This window comes from Micromys minutus, assembly GCF_963924665.1.
Source record: "Micromys minutus genome assembly, chromosome: 22".
Taxonomy (NCBI): Eukaryota; Metazoa; Chordata; class Mammalia; order Rodentia; family Muridae; genus Micromys; species Micromys minutus.
In genome coordinates, this window is record NC_137957.1 from 3,299,810 (window position 1) to 3,323,197 (window position 23,388).

At 46.9% G+C, this 23,388-nt stretch overlaps 1 pseudogene across 1 annotated transcript; it reads left to right on the plus strand.

Annotated features, from left to right (window-relative positions):
• The first annotated feature begins 639 nt into the window (after positions 1–639).
• LOC308435261 (poly(rC)-binding protein 2-like) lies at positions 640–9,868 on the plus strand (annotated as a pseudogene). Its single transcript has 2 exons — positions 640–700; positions 8,898–9,868. The product of its transcript is annotated as a poly(rC)-binding protein 2-like (transcript).
• The last annotated feature ends 13,520 nt before the right edge of the window (positions 9,869–23,388 follow it).

The following is a 23,388-nucleotide window of genomic DNA, read 5'->3' on the forward strand; positions in this document are numbered from 1 at the left end:
GCTGTGCTGATGTCTGAGTCTTGCTGGATGGTCCTGCCTCTCTTCACCTCCTCCCCTTCCAGGATGTCCTTGAGTCTCTTACTTAGCTTAGGTCGGCCTGGAGCTTTTCTAACCTCCTGCCGCCTCCTAAGTGCTGGGATCCCCGGCCAGCCAGCCAGATCTAGCTCCCCTTTATTCTGCCATCAGGTGGGGCGGGCTCCCTGAGACTGGGCAGTATGGAATCTGCTCCCCTCTTGGCCTCCCACTTTCAAACCAGCCTTACAAGTTCCTAAGAGGCCCACCAGACTAGGGACTCGGCATGAGGTAGATCCCAGGCCCAGCGGGGGAAGCCCAGACTGAGCCAGACATGGAATTCCCCCGGGAACTCGCCCAGGGCCTGTTCACCTCTCAGGTGTTCTTACTCACCTTTGGGGTGTATTCTCCCCACCTCCCTCTCTCTCTTCCTTCTTCCTCTCTCTCCTCTTTCTCTCCGAGGCCTCAGGTAACTTCCTATGTAGCCAAGGATGACCTTGAGTTTACCATTTCCTTTCATCAGCACCCACATGTTAGGATTATAGACATGCCCAGTCACTGCTAGTTATGTGGTGCTGGGGATTGAACCTAAGGCTTCTCTCACACTAGGCAACCACTGTGCCAACGATGCTCTTCAGCCCCGGTGATGCTCTTTCTAGTGACTTACGAGCGCCCAGGATGAAGGCCGGTATACAGAGGTGGCTCAGACGGCCGATCACTGTAGCGTGAGATCCAATGGGCTCTGCTTTTCATGGGAGTGTGAATAGACATTGTCCGTCACACTCAGATTTCCAAGAACCTAGGAACAGAAGGCTCTCTGTCTGCTGAAGCCCATGAGCTGGGAACAGAGCGATGGGCCAGCAGGTTAGGGGCTTGTCACCTGAACTGAAGGCTTGAGTTCAATCCCTGAAACCCCTGAAAGTTATTCTGTGACTTCCACAGGAGCCACAGAGTGTACCTCTGCAAAATCAATGAATAGATTAGTAGGCTAGAAACAAAGTACGCAGGATGCATGTTCTTTCAGGGTGAACCTTTTCCTTTGGTAAAACTGATGACCCCAGTTACTTAGATAAATTGCTTTGTAAAAGAGTTTATTTAAAAAAAAAAAGATTTATTTATTTTATGTCTATGAGTACACTGTAGCTGTCTTCAGACACACCAGAAGAGGGCATCAGATCCCATTACAGATGGTTGTGAGCCACCATGGTTGCTGGGATTTGAACTCAGCACCTCTGGAAGAACAGTCAGTACTCTTAACCACTGAGCCATTTCTTCAGCCCTAAAAGAGTTTACTTATTGTTTATTTAATAGAGAGGTCTGAAGCATGCTGGGCTACTCTACTCCTGAACTATACCATCAGCCCCACCCTCTTTTGAAACAGGGCTTCACTATATAGCCAAGTTGACTTGCATTTATAATCCTGCCTCTGGCTCCTGATGGCTGGGGATACAGGTTTCTCAGTCCATTTTACTTTTCAAAAATGTTTGATGTGAGATTTCACTATGTAGTCCAGGCTGGCTGCAAACTAGTGATGGTCCTGCCTTGGTTTCCCCAAAAGTTTTAAACTCATGGCAAAATTGAGCACAACGTACAGAGTTCCCGGAAACGCTCTCCCTGCCCCCACACACGCAGGGTCCCCTGCTGTCAACATCCTCCATCTGTGACACACCAGCGAGGATCGATGAGCCTATATTTGCACATCAGGCAACCAAAGTCCACAGTCTCCGTTAGTGTCTCCTGTGTCTCCTGGTGCTGTTCACCTGGACTCCTGTTAGGGCTACTATTTGCTGTGCTGTGGGTGGGCGGAACCCAGGGCCCCACACTTTAGGTAAGTTTAACCAAGGGGCTAAACTCCAATCTTCTTTGTGTTGAGACTGACTCCCACTGTGTTTACTTTGCATTAGTTTTCTTATTTATTCACTTCTCATCCCAATCGCAGCCCCCACCTTCCCCTCCTCCCAGTCCTGCCTTCACAAGTTTCTCTCCCCATTACACCCCCTTCTCTGAGGAGAGGGGAAAGCCCCCCCCCACGGGTACCAACTCACCTTGACAATTGCATCCTCTCCCACTGAAGCTGAACAAGGCAGTCCAGCTAGAAGAAGGGGGTCCAAAGGGAGGCAGTAGAGTTAGAGACACCCACACTCCAATTGGTCACATGAAGACCAAGCTGTCACATATGTGCAGGGGGCCTAAGTCCAGCCCATGTATGCTCTCTGGCTGTGATTCAGTCTCTGTGAGCCCCCATGGACCCAGGTTAAATGACTCTAGGTTTTCTTTTGGTATCCTTGACGCCTCTGGCTCCCAGTCCTTCCTCCCACTCTTCCTTCCGCAAGACTCCGTGAACTCTGCCTGGTGTCTGGCTGTGGCTCTCTGCGTGTTTCCATCTGCTGCTGGGTGAAGCCTCTCAGAAGACAGTTATGCTGGGCACCTGCTGCAAGCAGAACAGAGCATCATTACTAGTGTCAGGGGTTCTCTATGTTTACTTTAAAAATTATTTATTTGTGTGTGTGTACATGTGTATGTGTGTGTGTGTTGTATGCACATTGGTATATGTAGTTGCCTGCACCCCTGCCCACCAATTACTGGGATTAAAGGAATGCACCCTTCACCCGCCCCTTCCTGGGTTCTTGAGATGGGGTCTTGGTGTAGAGCACTGGCTGGCCTGATGTTTGGTACACAGCCCAGACTGGTCTCAATCTCATGGTACTCTTTCCTGCATAAACCATGCGAGTTCTAGAATTACTGACACGGACCGCAATGCTTAGATTTACCTCTCCCTCTCTCTTCCCTCCATCCCTCTCTCCTTTTCTCTCTCTGCCTCTATTTCAATCAGTGCCGGGAATTGAACTCAGTGCCTTGCACATGTTAAGCAAGTGATCTACCGTTGAGCCATGAGCTCTCAGCCCTTTTAACTGAAAACAGTTTTTAGTTAGGTGTGTTGGCGCAAGGCTTTAATAGCAGAAGAGAGTGCATATGGCTCTCTGTGAGTTCAAAGCCAGCCTACTCTACATAAGAGTGCCAGGCCAGCCAGGGTTACACAGTGGGAACTCCTCTCAGGGAAAGAGCTTCTATACCCACTGTAGCTCGTTGTAGCTCCAGAGTAAACGACACAGAGACTTGACAGACATTTTTAAAAGGTTTATTTATTTTATAATGTGAGTGCACTGTCTCTGTCATCAGACACACCAGAAGAGGGCATCATATTATATTACGGATGGTTGTGAGCCACCATGTGCTTGCTGGGAATTGAACTCAGGACCTCTGGAAGAGCAGTCAGTGCTCTTAGCCACTGAACCATCTCTCCAGTCCCTGAGACTTGGTATTTTTATTAACTGGCTGCAAGCACTAAGCTAGGCAGGTTCTGAGCTGTTCTCACCTGACCAGGCTGCCCTGTAACTTGCCATCTGGTCTTGCCCTGGCTCACTCTGGTCCATGTGTGTCTTCATGTCTGCCCTCTCATCATTACCTCATGGATAATCCTCCTGGTCCATCTCCTCTCCTTCCTTTCTACTCCTCTGACTCTGTCCTTGGAACCCCTGACTACGATCAGAATCTTATCCTTTTCTCCTGTCAAGCTACTGACTGATCAGCACTTTAGTAACCAATCAGAGGTAACGGAAAACAAGCTGTACATATCATTGGTACAAAAGATGTTCCAATAATCATGGCAGTGCCAACATCCATACTGCAACCAGATCTCCGGACGCAGCAACCAGTATCTGAAATGCACAGTACACAAAATCATCCCCCCAACATTTTATTTTGTATGTAAGTGTTCATATGGGTGTGGGGATGTATGTGTGTGTGTGTGTGTGTGTGTGTGTGTGTGTGTGTGTGTACAAATTGTGGGAGTCCTTTCCCTTCACTATGTGAGTCTAGGGGATCCCACCCAGGTAGTCAGGCTCCTATGGCAAGTACCTTTACCCACTGGGCCATTTTGCTGTCTTTTCGGCCCATATATCCACATCTCATCTTTGACCGGTTCTGTTGCCCCAAGATAAAGGGAAGCCCAGTTCTGTAGTGCCTAGGGACAAATTAGGTCCCAGGAATTGTTTGCTTAGCATGTGAGGACCGAAGTAAGAAAGGCTTCAGGGTCAAGCTGGGTTAGGCTCTGACATGCACAAATATACATGCCCACACATCAGATACCCAGTTGCCAACGCACCTGGGCTGGGCTGGACCTGGGTGGCATCAGAAAGTCTGGAGATTCCATAGTGAATCACCCCATTTCCCAAGCTGCCCTCTCAGTTCTTGAGGCCTGCCTATAAGAAGAGGCCAGCATCTCTAGGCTGTCTGTCTGTCAGTAAGATGGGGTCTCAGGCAAACAAACACAGACCAGAATCTGGAGCCGTGCCAGCAACAGGCAGAGCCTAGGGCTCTCTGAAGGATTAGAGTCAGAGAGAAAGACCCTTGAAGCAGAGCTAACCTTGGGATCATGGCCATAGTTAGAAGCATTCATTATGAGGCTTGTGAGGTGGCAAGGTCTCCAGGATTCACAGGGTAGAAGGGGAGAACTGACCTCTGCATGTATAGCATAGCACATCTACAAACACACGCGCGCGCACACACACACATGCACACTAATAAATAAGAAAAAGAAGAAGAAATTTGCTAGGGGGCTAGGGCTATAGCTCAGTGGTAGAGTGCTTGCTTAGTATATACTAAGGCCCTAGGTTCATTCCCCAGCCCTGCCTCCTAGAAACAAATCAAGTCAAAATCTACTGTGGTAGGAGTCACGGTAATCATTGCAAAACTCTTGATGATGAAGAAGATGATGATGAGGATTGATAATGATGATAATAATGAGGATGATGAGGATGATACAAACTGCTGTGAGGAGAAGGCTTCTCAGGACTAAAGGAGTGGCCAGAGGTAACCTCTGTGAGTAGGTTCTCTCCTAAACCACGTGGGTCTGTCCCAGTGATTGAACTCAGGCCATTAGGCTTGGTAGCAAGTACCTTCACCAACTAAACCTTTCTTATCAGCTCAAGATTATTTATTTGATCTTTTTTCTTAAATTGAGATAAAGACTCACTAGACCAAGCTGTCCTCAAACTCAAAGGGATGCACCTGCCTTTGCCTTTAGAGTGGTAGGACTAAAGTATGTACCATTGTGCTCTGTCTCCAGTTGAATTATCCGCTTTAGATTTATTTTTTATATTTTATGTGGGCTGGAGGGATGGCTCAGTGCTTAAGAGCACTGGTTGCTCTTCCAGAGGTCCCGAGTTCAATTCCCAGCACTGATGTGGTGGCTCACAACCATCTATAAAGGAATCTGATGCCCTCTTCTGGCATGTAAGTGTACATGCAGCGGAGCACTCATACATAAGTAAAACTGAATGTATTTTATGTGTATGGGTGTCTTGTTTACATGTATGTTTGTGTGTGATGGGCAAGTGTAGACCAGAAGAGAGTGTTGGGTCTCCTAGAATAGTTACAGTGGGTGCTGGGCATCAAACCTGTGAACCGATCTGTAGCTCCAGAGGTGAGATTGTATAAAGCCTTTCTTTCCTTCAGGACTGGGTGTAGACCTCCATCACCTTCGCTGGAGGGTCTAGGCACAGACTCTTCTCTTGTGCTGCACTCCTAGCCCACCCGTCTCTCTCATTAAGATTTATTTATTTTATGTATGTGAGTACACTGTCCCTGTCTTCAGACACACCAGAAGTGGGCATCAGATCCCATTACAGACGGTTGTGAGCCACCATGTGGTTGCTGGGAATTGAACTCAGGACCCCTGGAAGAGTAGTCAGTGCTCTAACCGCTGAGCCACCTCTCCAGCCCTGTGTCTCTGTTTTTTAATTCAGCTCTAGGTTTTACTTACATATGCCACGGAATAGTCAGCTAATGGGTTGACTGCTTTTCTAAGCTTTTTTGGCAGTATATAAAATTTATATGATATAAAATTGTATTGTTTAAATAGTTTTTAAATAGGTGAACTATTTTTTTTTATTTGAGTTTTGTTGCTGGAGATGGAATTGTCACGTGTGCTAAGCATTTACTCTCCCATTCTAGCTCAATATTTTTAATGGGTATAAATCTCTCTCTCTCTCTCTCTCTCTCTCTCTCTCTCTCTCTCTCTCTCTCTCTGTGTGTGTGTGTGTGTGTGTGTATCTTACTCACTGGACTATTGCTGTGAAGAGACGTCATGACTGTAGCAACTCATAAAAAAAATTTTTTTTTAAAGCTGGGGGCTTAATTAAAGTTTCAGAGGTTTAGTTCATTATCATCACGACAGGCAGCAGGCTTGGCAGGCTTGGTTCTGGATAAGTAGTTGGAGCGCTACATCATGATCCAGACACACAGAGAGACATAGGGCTTGGCATGAGCTTTTGAAGCCTCAAAGCATTCCCAAGTGACATGTTTCCTTCATCAAAGCCATCCTAATCCTTTCTATAATGCTGCCCTCTGGTGACTAAGCATTCTAACCATATGAGCCTGTGGGGCCATTCTTATTCAAACCGTCACAGGAGAGAAAAGCACCCGCTATCAAGCTGACAACATGATTTTAATTGTGTCTCTTCCCTCTAATCCACATGGTGGAAGAAGAGAATTAACACCTCAAGTTGTCTTCTGACCTTCAATATGCACACACATGCATCAATCAATCAATCAATCATCAATCAGCCAATCAATCAACCAATCAACCAACCAGTCAATCAATCAATCAATCAATCAGTCAATCAGTTCATCAATCAGCACTACTTAAAAAGTTATGTTGAGGCCTAGAGAGATGGTTCAGTGGTTGAGAACAGCTGTTCTTGCAGAGTTCTGGTTTGGTTCCCAGAACATACATGCTGGTTCACATCTGTGATTCCAGTTCCAGATGATCTGGTATTTACTTCTGATCTCTGCAGGCACCAGACAGGCACAGCGTGTACAGACATACATGCAGGTAAAGTACTCATACAAACACACACACACACACACACAGGCTGATGACAGGACTCAGTGGATGAATGTGATTGCTTTAAAGCCTGAAGCCTTGAGTTTCATGAAACCTACATAGTGGGAGGGAAGAACTAGATCCTGCAGTTGTCCTCTGACACACACACACATCTCCGATACACATGCCCTTCTCCAGTGAATAAACAAAAGAATATTTAAAAGTATTAACACAGAGTCCTAATGTGAGGGTCCGTTGTTCCCTGAAGAATGATGTCCCAGACTCAAATCGTATGCAAAAGCAAGGAACGTTTTATTCTGCAGAAGACCTGGATGTGGGGATCCCTCATTTCAAATGGAGAGACAACCAAGTGAGCTCACTGGCTCGATTTAAAGCACTTTGGAATTCAGGGTAGATGAGCTTTATCTTACTTACCTCTATCCGTAGGCATTCTGGAACCCGGGGTTTTCCCATTAGTAACTGACTTGCCTGGACTTGCCCAATTCTTAGACCTAGTCTCCTTAACTGACAATTTGAAGTCTGTCATGGAGTCAGCCTGCCTCATCTTTTTCACTAAAACTAATCAGTGTGACAGGAACCAGAGATGCCAGAGTGTTCAGCACTAAACGGGTCATTAACCCTCCTCGCAGGAATTAGGGATCTTGGAAGAAGACGGGGTGGAAAGATTGCAAGAACCAGAGGTGATGGATGACTGCCACGAAACTGTTTTCTGGACGTGACACGAGACACATGGCACACATGAACTCATGGTGGCTGAGGTGGACACAGAGTCACGGACAGAATGGCTTGAAGTGGTGGAGTGCTCAGGAAATCCCACCCCAGCCGGGAAGCTGTTTGCTAAGTGGTGACTGTTGGGAGGGGGTGAGTCGGGTTCTTTTAAGATTGTGGCACGGGAGAGGCTGCCCATGCTCCAGTAGATGGCCCCACATCCACGCAGGTTCAGGCAGCATTTAGTGTTAACTCACTGTGTTAAAAAAAGTTCTATGAAATCGGGAGGAAGTTGAGTAGGGAGGTGATGAGGCTGGAATCGGAGGTGATGGGATGGAGAGCCTTAGTGAAAACACACTGTGTGCATGTGTGAACTTCCCATACAGCAAAAACTCACTTCAAACATTTACCGAATTCCTGCTCTACCTCTAATTCTAGGAAGCAGTTTCATGCCGTCCACCTTGAGAAGAAGCAGAGGACTTCCCATAGCCGCCATGAAGGGGAAATCAGGCTGTAGAGATCAAACACTGTGGGATGCGACAGAGAGCCCTGGGAGGGCGCGCTCACTGTCTTGAAGGTCCCAGCTGTGGCTGAGTCTAGCCAATGGGAGTAATCGGTTTCATTAATTGGGTGTTAGGACTCCCACATCTGAAGTAAATGGCTCGCAGGAGCCCATTATTTCCTCTTCTGGAGTGCTCCCAGATTCCTGTGGGCTTCCGGGACTGGAGCCCATCTGGAGCAGCTGCCGAGCCATCTAAGCTCATTTAGATGAGCGCAGGAATTAGCAGGGTCCAGAGTACCGAAGGGAAAAAACCTGTTTGCCGTTGGAGCCGGTGACTCTCTGCCTCCAGCAGTCTCCAATGGGTAATAGGTGGCTTGAACTGATTTTCCGGGAGGGAGAGATGTAATCACTCAGGCTTCTCATCCTGGTATTGGAAAGAAGTTTTGTAACTGAAGCTGTGGGACATTGTGTAGACATGTGAGCCCAGCCCTTGAGGGAGTGCTAGAAGCCCAGGTTGGGTGGGGTAAGTGAGCGTGCTGGGTGATTCTCCCTGTGCAAATAGCACCCCATAACCACAGGCTAGCTTGCCATCACGCCCTCAAAAGAGGAACACAGAGGACAGGCACACTGACTCTGGAAAGTTGGAGACAGGAGGACCAGAAGTTCAGGCCACATTCAGCTACACATTAAGTTCATTGCCGCAGTAGACTTGCGACTCCAGTGACCAAAGACTTGACCACTCAAAGTCCAGCTCCCTGTAACTGCTAGACGTGGACACCGGCGTGATTGAAGGATTGAGGCTACTTATGCATGGAAAGGAAGTTGGCAGTATCATCGGAAAGAAAGGAGAATCTGTGAAGGAGATCCGCGAGGAGAGAGGCGCACGCATCGAACATCTCAGAAGGGAACTGTTCTGGGAGAATGATCACCTTGGCCGGACCGACTACTGCCAACCTCAAAGCCTTTGCTATTCTCATTGACATAAACACAGCTGCCAGTAGACACCCCCTCCTCTTACCTTACGGCTGCTGGTTCCTGCTAGTCAGTGTGGCTCTCTTATCAGAAAAGGTGGTTGCAAAGATCAAGGAAATAATGGAGAGTCCAGGCGCTCAGATCTAGGTGGCAGGGGATATGCTCCCCAACTCAACTGAGCGGGCAATCACTATTGCTGGCATCCCGCAATCCATCATTGAGTGTGTCAAACAGATCTGCATGGTCACGTTGGAGCTCCGCCCCCGAAGGGCGTGGCCACTCCGGACCCGCCCAAACCCTCCAGTTCTCCAATTATCTTTGCAGGCAGTCAGGACAGGTACAGACAGCACAGGCAGCGACAGTGTGAGCTTTCCCCACACCATCCCATGTGCCTCCACCCTGACCCGGAGGGACCACCTCTAGAGGACTATACCATCCAAGGACAGTATGCCATTCCACAGCCAGATTTGACCAAGCTGCACCAGTTGGCAATGCAACCGTCTCATTTTCCCATGGCCGTGGCAACACCCGTGACATTGAATCTAGCTCTCCGGAGGTAAAAGGCTATTGGGCAGGTTTGGATGCATCTGCTCAAACTACTTCTCATGAACTTACCAAATGATTTAATTGGTTGCATAGTCGGGCGTCAGGGCACCAAAATCAGTGCGATCCGTCAGATGTCTGGGGCACAGATCAAAATTGCAAACCCAGTGGAAGGATCTAGTGATCCGTAGGTTAGCATCACTGGATCTGCGGCCAGCATCTAATCAATGTCAGGCTTTCCTCGGAGACAGGTAGCATGGGGAACAGCCAGAACAGAGCAGATTCACCCATAATCCCTTTCTATTGCTCATCACCACCCATGATCCATCTGTGTAGTTTCTGAATGGTCAGCGATTCTAGGCTTTAAATAGTTTGTAAATTTTCGGTTTCTACACACTTTATCATCCACTCATGATTTTTAAATTAAAGTGTTTTAATTCCTTTTTCTGTTCAGCAGTTAACGCTGAGATATCCATATTTAGTTTTATAAGCTTCTCCCCCACTTTCTTGTTTTGTTTTGTTTTGGGGGGGCTCGTGAATTTTTGTTTGTCATGGAAATGTAAGAGTGGATTATTAATACATTTCAGTTTAGGTTTGTAATGTCAGGAATTTTTCAAAAAAAAAAAAATTAAAAGATGGACTGGAAAAAAAAGTTCTTTGCCATCCTAGTCTTCATAAGATACTGTCCAAGAGAGGGTTGTTTTGTTTGTTTGTGTGTGTGTTTTTCAAGACAGGGTTTGTGTGTGTGTGTGTGTGTGTGTGTGTGTGTGTGTATGTAGCCTTGGCTGTCCTAGAACTCACTCTGTAGATCAGGCTAGCCTTGAATTCAGAGATCTCCCTGCCTCTGCCTCCTGAGTGCTGGGATTAAAGGCATATGCCCTAACCACTGATCCATCTTTCCACCACCTATTTCTGTCTCCCTATCCCTAGACAGGGTTTCTTTGTGTAGTCTTGGCTGTCTTGGAATTAGCACTATAGGCCAGACTGGCCTTGAACACACAGAGAACTACCTGACTCCATTTCCTGAGTGCTGGGACAAAAGGCATGCTACGACCCCTCTTTTAAATTAAAAAGATTATCATTTATCATGTTATTTTTATAATTCATTGCTCCGTCTTAGATGTTTCACCTGCATATAAGCCTGTGAACTATGTTCGTTCAGAGCTCACAGGGTCCAGAGAGGGTGTCTAGTTCCCTGAGTTACAGACAGTTGTAAGTGGTCATGTGGATGGAAAATCAAATCCAGGTCCTCTGGAAGAGCAGATGTTACTCTTAGTTACTGTATCATCTGTAAGGAAAAGATGATGGGGCACCAATGAAAGGAAAAGTCACTGAAAGGAAAAGTCACGGAGCACCAATGTTGTGAAAAGATGACGTTCCCGGGTTTCAGCACCAATGTTAGGGGAAGGATGAAGAGAGTGGGAGGCAAGGGAGATGCCTCTGTGGGGCCCATGTTGGGAATCCCTTCCCCCTGAGGGACCAGCCAAACGGCGGTATAGTACAGAATAGAGTTTATTCAGGTCATGGGAGAGTTAAGAGGGTGGTAGAGGCAGAGAGAGAGAGAGAGAGAGAGAGAGAGAGAGAGAGAGAGAGAGAGAGAGAGAGAGAGAGAGAGAGAGAAGGGAGAGAGTAGAGAGAGTAGAGGTATGGGCACGTGGAGGGAGAGGGGGAAGGGAAGAAAAGAAGAGGGGTAGGGGTGGGGGGGTGGGAGAGCAAGGCGGCAAGAGAGAGAGAGGAGGGGTCAAGCAGCTCCTTTTATAGTGTCAGGTCACTGGGGGCGGAGCATACCTGGCTACTGCTGGGTAATTGAGGGGTGGGGTTTACAGAATCCCAACACCACCTCTCCCTCCTCCTGATCTTCCACAGGCTGCACCATGATGCTTGGCTTCCCTTTTCTTTTCACAAGAAATTTTATTTTCTTTTGATCATACCAATTTATTTCAAATCCTTCCTCTGTCCTTCCCCATTTCATTTTCTCTTTTAAGAACAACCCATGAAGTGAAGTCGGAACTGCTCTTGTAGGAAAGGGTGTGGAGCCGTCTGGATCGTAGGCAATCTTCAAAAGGCCACACTCAAAAAAAAAAAAAAAAAAACCAAAAACCATTGACTGTCAACAGCCCCAGCCCCTCCTCCTTTTCATGCTGGAAGTTCTAACTGGCTTGATCTTGTGCAGGAAACCACAGTTGCTGAGGTTTGTGAGTGCAGCATGTCACATCCAGCAGGGTGCTCCCTCCCCAGCCTGCAGCTCTTACATTTTTCCTGCCCCCTCTTCCAGAATGCTCTCTAGGACTTGGAGGGAGGAGCTAGTTCACATGCCCCATTTGGGGCTGAACATTCACGGACACGTATTCTTGGCCTTCTGCTCTAACCACTGCCCAAGGCAGAAAGAATCTCTTCTGGCCAAGGTGGGGATGAACTTAATCTTGTCCCTTGCCAGGGAGGAGCTTTTTAGCCACTCCCTTTGCTGTTTGCTCTTCCAGAGTTTAAGTGGTAAGGCTTCTGCCCTCTTATTCAGAGGTCCTGCATCCTGTTTCTTGAGACAGAGCCTCACAGTAGCAGAAGCGGGCCTGGAACTCACTGCCTTAGTCCTGGCTGGCCTTTGACATTCAACGCTGGCAATATAAAAAATAAACTGAACAGTGAAATATGTATTTATGCACACGAATCATTGGCACACATCCTCCTTTTGTTTGGGGTTTTGACCGTTAGTTACTATGGAATTCTGGTTGGCCTCAGCTTGCTTCTTATCCCAGGCTGCCTGAGAATTGTGGGTGGTTCTCTTGCTTCTGTTCAGTGAGTCCAGATTGTAGATGTGAAATTATTCATTTCGGTTGGGCATGGTGGTGCAGGCCTTCGATCTCAGTACTTGGAAGGCAGAGACAGGAGGATCTGTGAGTTGGAGGCCAGCCTAGTCTACACAAATTCGAAACCAGCCAGGGCCACATAGAAGGACCTTGTCTCAAAAGTTGTTTTATTACTACATGCTATTCTACATGAATCTGGAGAGTAGAGGACAACACTGGGGAGCACCATGGAGTCAACTCAGGCTTGGGCAACAACTACTTTTAGCTGCTGAACCAGCTTACTGGCCTGACACACATTCTTTTTATTTATTTGTTTTTGCCATTGAAGGTAGCAACATCATGTCTTAGTTAGGGTTCTACTACTGTGAACAGACACCATGACCAAGGCAACTCTTATAAGGACTACTTTTAATTGGGGCTGGCCTACATGTTCAGAGGTTCAGTCCATTATCATCAAGGCAGGAGAATGGCAGTGTCCAGGCAGGCATGGTGCCGCAGGAGCTGAGAGTTGTAGATCTTCATCCAAAGGCAAACAGGAAAAGACTAGTTTCCAGGCAGCTAGACAGAGGGACATAAGCCCACTCCCACAGTGACACACCTACTTTAACAGGGTGACACCTCCAAATAGTACCATTCTCTGGGCCAAACATTCAAACCACTACACATCACCCTTGTTGAGAATATGGAATTACAATGGACTATTTATATTCTTATAAGTGGATAAGTGCTAAATAACACCAACTTCCCTTTCTCATGGCTTTTATAACTTTACATGCCAACTAATAAAAATGTGTGTGTAAAATACGCCCCCTCTCCAGTCAGAATGGCAATCATCAAGAAAACAGAGGCAGGCAAGAGTGCTCAGCGGGTACATATGTTTGCTGCCAAGCCGGGCAGCCTGAATTCAACCCCAGAACTCGCAGGGTGGAAGGGAAGACCTGACTCCCACACATTTTCCTCTTACCTTCAGATAAGCACCAAGGCAATTCTCACGCACACATGCATACCCACTAAATTAATGAGTTAACTCATTTTTAAAGAAAAATGAAGGACAGCAAATGCTGGAAAGCATGCTTGGAAAGAGGAACCTTACACACTGATGGGGTGGGAGTTTAGATTGGTGCAGTTACTACGAACATTTGAAAAGTTTCTTAAAAACTAAATGTGGAATCTTCATAGAGTTTGGATCCTGGGCATGTAACAGAGGAACCCTAAGTCAAACCTCAGAGACACTTGCTCGTCCGTGTTCGCTGCAGCTGTATCTGGGTGACAAGGAAATGGATGTCTACCAATAGATGAATAGATAGTGAAAACATGTGTATGTGTGCACGTGTGCTTACATGTACATGAATGTGCATGTGTGTATGTGTGTGCATATGGGCGTGCATATGTGAGATTATGCAACATGGAAGTAGAAGGACTATTTGGGAATAGTAATAATGATAATGATAATAATAATAATAATAATTAATAATGAGGAGGGGGAGGGGGATAGAAGACAGTAATGGTGATCAATAAAGTCAGAGAACCTGACTGGCTTCAGTGAATGACATGACACATCCCATAATGTTTCCAACACGTTGAATGAAGATATATGCTAAGCAGAATTCAAAACATACTCACAGGCTTTTTAACTTGACCCCATAGGCTCCCATATATTCTTCAAAGCCCTTAGGCAATAGCCTCCTTTCCAGAAAGCCATTCTTTCTTCTCTGGCTTCCCCAGTTCCTTTGTTCCCTGAGACTCTAAGAAAGGCTCATCCTTGACTTTGAGAACTTGGGACGATCTTTTTCTGGCGTCATCCATTCCAGAACATGAGGGGGTGCTCTGGACAGGACACTGTCCCAGAGTTTACACCCAGAACAAAGGGTCTGCCTCTTAGCTGTGAGCCTCTCAGCCAGGCTCCTCTGGGCAAAGTTCTAGGTCAAGACGGCCAACCTCTGGAATTCTGCTCTCTGTCCTCCTGAGTCATTGTGCTAGGGTGTGACTTTACTGTGGGTGTGTGTCACCTGTGTGGTTCTTGGCCTGAAGAAATATGTGTAAGGTTCTAGGAGACCCCAGTTTCAATACAGGTTTCCCAGTTGCCTAGGTAGACACTTCCTTTTTGTGTGCCTCATTTTCCCTAACTCTACAATGGGTACAGTAGTGTATTTATCCCTTGGCTGTGACAAGGAAGTTTGGAATTTAAATCTATCAACTCATTTCTACTACTAACATGTCACATACTGATAGAAATTCATAGGACAAAAATGTTAGCTACTTACTAATTATTTTTGAGACAGGATCTCGTATAATCCAGGCTGACCTTTAATTTCATATGCCCTGATCATGCTTCTGCCTCCCAAGTGTTTTGACGTATAAGCACACACCATCATACTAGTTTATTTTATTTAAAGACATTTGGCTGGAATGATGGTTGGGGTGGGGTCGGGGGATAGGGGGCCTCTGCTGCCAAACCTCACAACCTGGATTCACCCTCCGCACCCTGGTTCCACATGAGGAAAGGAGAAAATCAACTCGCAAACGTTGTCCTCTGCTTTCTCACACAAACAAATACATATGATAGAAGTGATGTTTTATCGAGTGTGGGTGTACGTGGCGGTCAGGGGACATCTTTCAGGTGTCAGCGCCTCCTTCTGCCATGTGTGTCAGGGATCAAAGTCACGTTGTCGGACTTGGTGGCCAGGTACTTTTATCCACTGAGCTGTTTTGCTGCCTTTATTTTGTTTACTTGAGTCAGAGCTTCAGAGAGCCCAGGTTGGACTTGAACTTGTGAAGTATTCTTCTGCCGTACCTAAGAGCTAGGATGGCAAGTATGTGCTGCCATGCTCAATAAAATTCATCACAGTAAAGCAAACAATTTGAAAGTGTCCACTGAGCAATCGGTGACATTTAGCACACCAATAGTATTGGGCAAGCACCACTTTCATCCAGAGCCAAAGCAGTTTCTCCATCCCAACGGAAACCCTAGCCATATTGTCCCCTCCAGCGCCAGGCAGCCTCCGCTCTCTCTGAGCTCCGCACGCTGACATCGCATATGAAGGGCACTGTACGCTGTCCAGGTTCTGGGTCCGGTTTCTTTCGGGGTCTCTGTCCTTTCAAGGTTCATTCGTGTGCATGTGGGTGCTTTTTTCCCTGCACAGTGGAGTAATGTCACACCCCATGGTTAAGATGGCAGTTCCTTTACTTATCACTGGGTGCTCACTTGAGTTCTTTCTGTCCTTGCCCATTTGAACTGCGCATCGATGAACACTGCAATGTACACACGTTCTCACAACACCCAGGGGAAGGTGTGTGTGTGTGTGTGTGTGTGTGTGTGAGCACCTGTGTCTGGATGTCAGAGGACAACTCCTTTTGGGAGTTGTTTTTCACTTTCTGTCACAAGGGCTTCTCCTAGACTGTTAGGCTTGACAGAGGCACGTTTACCCACTGGAACGTCTTGCTGGTTCTTTCTCGTTTAGTTTTGTATTTTTAAATGCAGGAACTTACTAGTCCTCCTACCTCACCCTCTTGAGTGCTTGTGTAACCAAGTGAAAGTGTGTGTCACCAGGGCTAGCTTTGTTGTTTGTGTTTTCTTCTTCCTTTTCCCCTCCTCTTTTTTTTTTTTTTTTTCCCAGTTTCTTGATTCAAGTCACACGTTGCCCAGCTGCCTTTAGATTTGCCAAGTAGCCTGGTGTGGCTTCAACAGTGGTCCTTCTGCTTCTTTCTTCCTGAGAGCTGGGATTATAGGCGTGTGCTGCCTGGCCCAGTTTTGTCTTCAGACATTTAATATTATTGCTGCTACTTTGTGTGTGTTTGTGTGTATGTCTTGGTGCATGTGTGGAGGTCAGAGACAACTTTTGGGAGTTGGAGAGTTGGTTAGCTTTCCTCTGTGGGATCCAGGTATTGAATTCAAGTTTGTCAGGTGTATACTGCATGTGCTTTTTAACCTAATATGCTCAACCTCTCCCCACTTTTGAGATGAAATCTCTTGTAGCTCAGGCTGGCCTTGAATTCAATCACCCAGGTGTGTACCACCAGGCTTAGCTTTGTTTTCAGTTCTTTTGGGCCTCCGTGGAAGAGGCTCTTCTGGCTCTGTAGTCCCTGTGTGCAACATTCTGAGGAACTGGCGAGGACTGCCATTAATTCCTGTACACATTTTCTATTCCCGCCTTCTCCCAAGCATGGGGAGGAGAGCACTGGTTGGAAGCTCTTTTACAGCAGCATTTGAAGACAAGTCACCTGCGGCTGGGAGAGGTGACCCTGGAGCCAGCCTGAGACTAAAGGCCCACCAGCACCAGGGTCTAGCCTGCTGTATGCTAACCATCTGTATCCATTTGCAGGGTCTTAGGGCTCGTCCCCAGAGAGCAACATGATGCTCAAAACCCAACAGTTCTGAATTTTACTGCTAACCTGGGAAAGTCACTTCCTCATTCTGAGTTTCTGGATTCTCCTGAGTTCTAGCACTCTCCAGACCTCTACCTCACAGCCTCAGGGCAAGCACTAATGATGGAGGTGGAGGATGGATTTGGGGAGAAAAACATGGTTAATTGAGACTCAGACTGGTGTAGTCACTCGATTAAAGCCACCTAGCAACTGACAAAACCTGGATGCAGCCTGCAAGTATTTTCAGATTTCCAAAATCTTCTTAACCCTTCTGGAAGCCAGGTCCTTTAGACAGAGGACAAGCTAACTGTTCTGATTTATTCCTTGGGGAGCTGACCTTTGGCACTGAACCCTGCCAAATCTGCCTGGAGTAGCCTCTTACCATGAAGAACAGAGGCTGTGTCCCTGGCAGGGGTGCTGGGCTGCTCTAGCCACAGCCCACACCCTCTCCCTCTTCATTCATATCTGCACAGCCGGAGCCCAGGGACCTCGGGCATTCCAGATGGAGCAATAGAGCTAGTGGTTTTGTTCCTTCAAGGCCCAACTCCTGAGGGCTCCTCTGTTCTGGCTTCCTTAATTTCTCTCCTTTTTCCTTCCTTACATATTTTCTGTCTATTCTGGATTGCGTATGTGTGCTGTGTTTGTGTAGAAGTTGGAGGACAAATTACAAGACAGTTCTCTCCTTCCACTGTGTGGGTCCCAAGAACAGAGCTCAGGTCTTCAGCCTTGGCTGCAAATGCCTTCCCTGCTGTCTTAATTGGAGTTTTACTGCTATGAACAGACACCATGACCAAGGCAACTCTTATAGAGGACAGCATTTAATTGAGGCTGGCTTATGGGTTCAGAGGTTCAGTCCATTATCATCAAGGAAAGGGCATCACATTGCCCAAGCAGACATGAGGCTGGGGGAGACAAAAGTTCTCCATCTCGATCCAAAGTAGACAAGAGAAAACTGGCTTCCAGGCAGCTAGGAGGAGAGTCTCTTGAAGCCTACTCCCTCAGTGGTACCCTTTCTCCAACAAGGCCACACCTCCTAATAGTGCCACTCACTGGATCAAGCATATTCACACCACCGTACTCTGCTCACCCTGTCTGCTTGAGGATGCTGTTCTCAAGCTGGCTTGGACTGGATACATTGACCGTATTCCATATTAGATAGCTAGGTCTTCCTGAGGACCTCATTTTATTTACATAAATCTTTATCTGACATGTAAAAAAAATGAATTGATAGGCATGGTCTCTTGTAACCCAGGTTGTAGTCAATGACAAATTTGAATTTTGGTTTTTTTTAAATTTTGAAAGAGATTTTGTGTGTATGTGTGTGTGCCCTACATGTGTACTGCAACTTTTCAAGACTAGTAGAAGTCATGAGATCCCCTGGAGCCGGAGTCACAGGTGATTGTGAGCCATGTGGTGTGGGTGCTGGGAGCTGACCTTGAGTCTCCTGCGCTCTGTCATTACTTCCTGTGCTGGGATCGAACAAGTCAGGCACATAGATGTTCTACCATCTGAACTACACCAACAGCCCCACACACAGCTTTCGTTTGTTATAAATACATATACTATTTTTTCCTCCTCATGAATGTATAAGGACGAAGAGTTCTTCCAGCTCAGCCGCACTGCCCAGTGAGATGTCTCAGATGGGCGGTGGGCAGGTGCGCTGCCCCTCTCTGGCCTTCTGTCATCCTTTCTGCGGACAAGGACTACCGTCCCAAGGCTTCCCTCTGCACCTGCTCTCTCCTCCAACACAGACGCTTATCAAGCCATTAAACCCCACCCCCAGTAGCACTTCCTCCAGGAACCTTTTTATGGCCCTTCCAGGTCTCTGCGTAGCCCAGGCTGGCCCGGAACTCATTCATTTGCTTCGGTTCACCAAGTGCTGCCACGCTCAGCTCTCTTCTGGGTTTCGTCTCATCTGAAAATGCTCCCGCCCTCTCCTCCCATTGGTCCTTCTCTCTGCTCCTCTTTCTTAACCATTTCTCTCCTAGTCCATTCTCAGAAACGTCAGCTTATGTCTTCCCCAGATGAAAACATCGTTTGTCTTCTGATGCCTGCATGCAATTTGTCAACAAATCCCATTTGTTTCACTTCTGTGAAAATTCCAGAGCAGGGACATGGCTCGGTGGCGGAATGGTTGCCTGGCATTTTCAAATCTCCGGGTTCCAACTACAGCACTGGAAGTAAAAGCAAACCCAAGAGAGCCGGGCTGTGGTGGTGCATGCCTTTAATCCCAACACCAGAGAGGCAGAAGCAGACAGATCTCTGGTCTACAGAATGAGTTCCGGAACAGCCAGGGCTATACCTGGGAAACCCTGTCTCAAAAGACAAACAAGCAAAACCAACAACAACAACAATAACAACAAAAGAATCCCAAACAAACTCTCAGTCTCCTTTTCGGCTCTTAGCCAGAACAGGGTTAGGCACTGGACGCTCTTGTTCCTCCTTCAACCTATTCCCAATGTTGCAGCTAGAGGGCACCTGTTACAGCCTTTGCTTAGCGCTTCCTCTGCTGAGAACCTTGTGTAGCTCCCACTTTCCCCAGAGTGATAATCCCAGGTCTTGGCAGGTCAGATGTCTGGGCAGGTGTCTTAGTGTTACTACTGCTGTGATGAAACACTATGACCAAAAGTAACACGGGGAGGAAAGGGTTTATTCCACTCACTGTTCATCATCAAAAGCAGTGAGGGCAGGAACTCAAACAGGTCAGGATGCAGGAGGCAGGGGCTGATGCAGAGGCCATGGAGGAATGCTGCCTACTGGCTTGCTCCTCATGGCGTGCCCATAATGCTTTCTTATAGAACCAGGACCACCGCCCGGGAATGGCATCACCCACAATGTGCTAGACCCTCCCCATGAATCACTAATTAAGAAAATGCTCTATCAGCTTGCCTATAACCCAGTTTGAAACTCACACGACAGGCTAGGCTGGCTTCGAACTCACAGAGCTCCTCCTGTCTCTGCCTCCTGAGTTCTGGGAATAAAGGTGTGAGACACCACCACCTGGTTTGGAGGCATTTTCTCGACTGAGACTCCCTTTCAGATAACTCTACCTTGTGTCAAGTTGACATAAAACTAGCCAGTCACAACTGACCCCTTGTTAACTTGACATACAAACACACCAGTTTTCAGTTAAAACCTTTCTTTTCTCATTTATCCCCAAGATACCATGCTAATACCATACTATAAAACATATAACTTTAAAAGTCCCACAGTCTTTACACATTCAAACACACTAAAAGTTCAGTTCCTTTAAAATATCCAGTCTCTTTAAAAAAATCAAAATCTCTTTTAAAAGTCCAAAGTCTCTCAGTTTTGGGCTCCTGTAAAAATAAAAATTAAGCTAATTATTTTCTTACTTCAAGAGGGAAGAACCAGGGCTTAGTCATAATGTGAACAAAGCAAAACTGAACTCCAAGAGTGTACATAACCCAGTGTCCAATTATCTGGAATTTACTCACGATCTGGGCTCCTCCTAAGGCCGTGGGCTAGCGCCCTGGCTCTCTGTAGCACACAAAACTTGTCTTCTACGCTCTGGCTGGCTCCACCTCACTCCTGCTGCTGTTCTTGGTGGTGATCCCACGGTACTCCAAAACTGCTGGATCCCTTACCACAACTGGGCCGCACTTTCACCAACAGCTTCTTCTGGGCTCTCCTGGCCTCCACCTTTGCCACACAGTGCCAAACCTTAGCTGTTCTCCATGCACCCTTCATGCCTTCAAAACTAGTACCACACGGGCGACTCCCCAGATTTCAGCTCGGTGATGCTCATCCGCATTCAACATCTGTTGTCCCAGCAAAGCAAACGTTTTACTGCAGTGGTTAATCACAGGTGTTTTTCCATCTGACTAGCCACTTCAGATTCTTCACACCGAAGGTCCCTTAGAGTCTCGCTTTCCCTCTGAAAGTTCCCTACTGTGCACCTCAACATTCTTTTTCTTTGTTTTGGTTTTGGTTATTTTGAGATGGGGGTTTTTCTGTATAGCTCTAGCTGTCCTGGGATGAGCTCTCCCTCTCTCCCTTTCCTATCCCCCCCCCATAGCCCATAGACCAGGAGGCTGGCCTTGAACTCCCTCAGAGATCTGCCTGCCTCTGCCTTCTGTGTGCTGGGATTAAAGGTATGTGCCAGTATCACCCACTGTGCGCTCCATATTCTTATATTCCAAGCTCCTACAGAATAATGGGTCACTGAACTCCCAACACTCAGTGGCTTTTCTAGCCAAAAGTTCCAAAGACCTTTCACAATCCTCCTAAAACCATGGTCAGATCTGTCACAGCAGTGCCTTACTATCTTGGTTGCAACTTGTCTTAGTTAGGGTTACTATTGCTGTGATGAAACATTATGACCAAAAGCAACTTGGGGAGGAAAGTGTTTATTTCACTCACAATTCCATTTAACAGTTTGTCTCCCAAAATAGGAATGGCAGGAACACAAACAGGTAGGATTCTAGAGCCAGGAGATGATGCAGAGGCCATGGAGGGATGCTGCTCACTGGTTTGCTCCTCATGGCTTGCTCAGCCTGCTTTTTCAGGACCACAGCCCAGGGATGGCACTGAACTTTGACCCATAATGGATTATCAACCACTAATTAAGAAAATGTCCCACATCAAGATCTTATGAAGGCGTTTTCTTAATTGAGCTTCTCTCCTTTCAGATAACTCTAGCTTGTGTCAAGTTGGCATAAAACTAGCCAGGACAGGTGCTTGTCCCCAAGGACTCAGCCCCAGGACCCACACGGCGAGAAGAGAGTGCTGACACATGTAAGTTGTCCTCTGAAATTCACAGATAAACACACAAGCAACAAACAAGCCCAGTCTCCTTTGTAAGAACCCACAGGTTCTTTACAACCTTACAACTTTAGAACCTTCTTGCCCCCCTCTTGCTCTTTCGCCCCCCCCCCCAGCCGCACTCACTTTCTGGCTGTTCTTCCAGGCACATGGCAGCCTTGGGGCCTTCTTGAAAACTATCCGCTATCTGGAATGCCTTTTCTTTTCTTAAAGTCTGTGCTTGAATCCTACCTCATCAGAGAGGCCTCTTCGGTCACCTTGCCTTGTTGGATTTTACTTCCTAGCAGGTTGTGTGTAGAATTTACCTTCGTAGGTTGCCCATTTTTAAATTCTTCAGCATACAAGTTAGTCAGCATCTGTTGAATGAATATATGTTAAACAGCAGGCGTGGTTGGGGAAATGCCCTCTCTACAAGGTGACAGTCGCAGCCTGACCTAGGGAGTTGGTAAGCGAACGTTGGCCGATGTGTGGCTCACAACCATCTATAATGGGATCCGTGCCTTCTTCTGGTGTGTCTGAAGACAGCCACAGTATAAATAATAAATAAATCTTTGAAAAAGAGAAAAGGCTGGACAGGTAGCTTAGCAGCTACAGACACTTGGCAGCAGACCTGGAAACTGGAGTTTGGTCCTTGGGACGCATGCATCAGGAGGAGGGAACCAAACACCACAGGCTGCTCTTCTGGCTTCTGTGTACATTTGCACCCTCCTCCACAGGCATGTATCTACACACATAGAAACAAATAAACAAATGTAAAAAGAGGGGAAAAGCAAGAGAAAGAAAGGGTTTAAAGCCAGACACTGTAGCACAGGCCTGTAATCCCACCACTTGGGGTAGAGGCAGAGTTCAAGACCATCCTCAGAGACATAGTAAGTTTGAGGCTAGCCTGTGCTACATGAAGCACTGTTCCCAAAAGAGAAAGAAAGACATGCCATTAATTTTTATGACTGACTACTATTCCATCACACAGACAAACCACTTTCTCTTTGCCTTTGATGGGCACATCAACTGCTTTCATCTTTTATCGATCATTAATAGTGCTGCTGTTAAGTACCAAACTGACCTGTGCGTGCGTTTTCAATTCTTTGGGGTCTGTACTTAGGAGCAGCGTCTGAATGATGTGATCATTCTCTGCTGAGTGTCTGGAGCCCCTACAGGTCCACCTTCACATTCCCAGCCACAGGGTCAGAGGAGAGCAAGGCCTTGCTCTGACCCTCGTCTGATGTCAACTCTGGGAGCTCTTGGAAATACCTTTTTGTCTCATTTTAAAAGTCACACGTATTAATTCATTGCAAGTGCTGTATCATCGGCAGCGTGGACGTCAGAGGATAGCTCGCAGGAATTGGTTCTGGTCCTTTCACCAGGTGTGTCCTAGTTAGGGTTGCTATTGCTGTGTTGAAACAGTGTGGCCAAAAGCACACTGGGGAGGAAAGGGATTATTTGGCTCATATTTTGATATCATTGTTCATCATTGAAAGAAGTCAAGACGGAAACTCAAACAGGTCAGAAACCTGAAGGCAGGAGCTGATGCAGAGGCCATAGCAGGGTGCAGCTTACTGGCTTGTTCAGTCTGCTGATTTTTCTTTCTTCAGAACCTGAGGCCGGTACAACCCACGACCAGCTGGGCCACCCTCCATGCATCAGTGTTTGAGAACACACCTTGTAGGCTGCCTACAGCCCGATCTCGTAGATGGATTTTCTTAATGGAAGCTTCCTTCTCTCTAATGCCTCAAGCTTTTTGTCAAGTTGATATAAAGCTAGCCATTGAAACATGGGTCTAAGGATTAAAC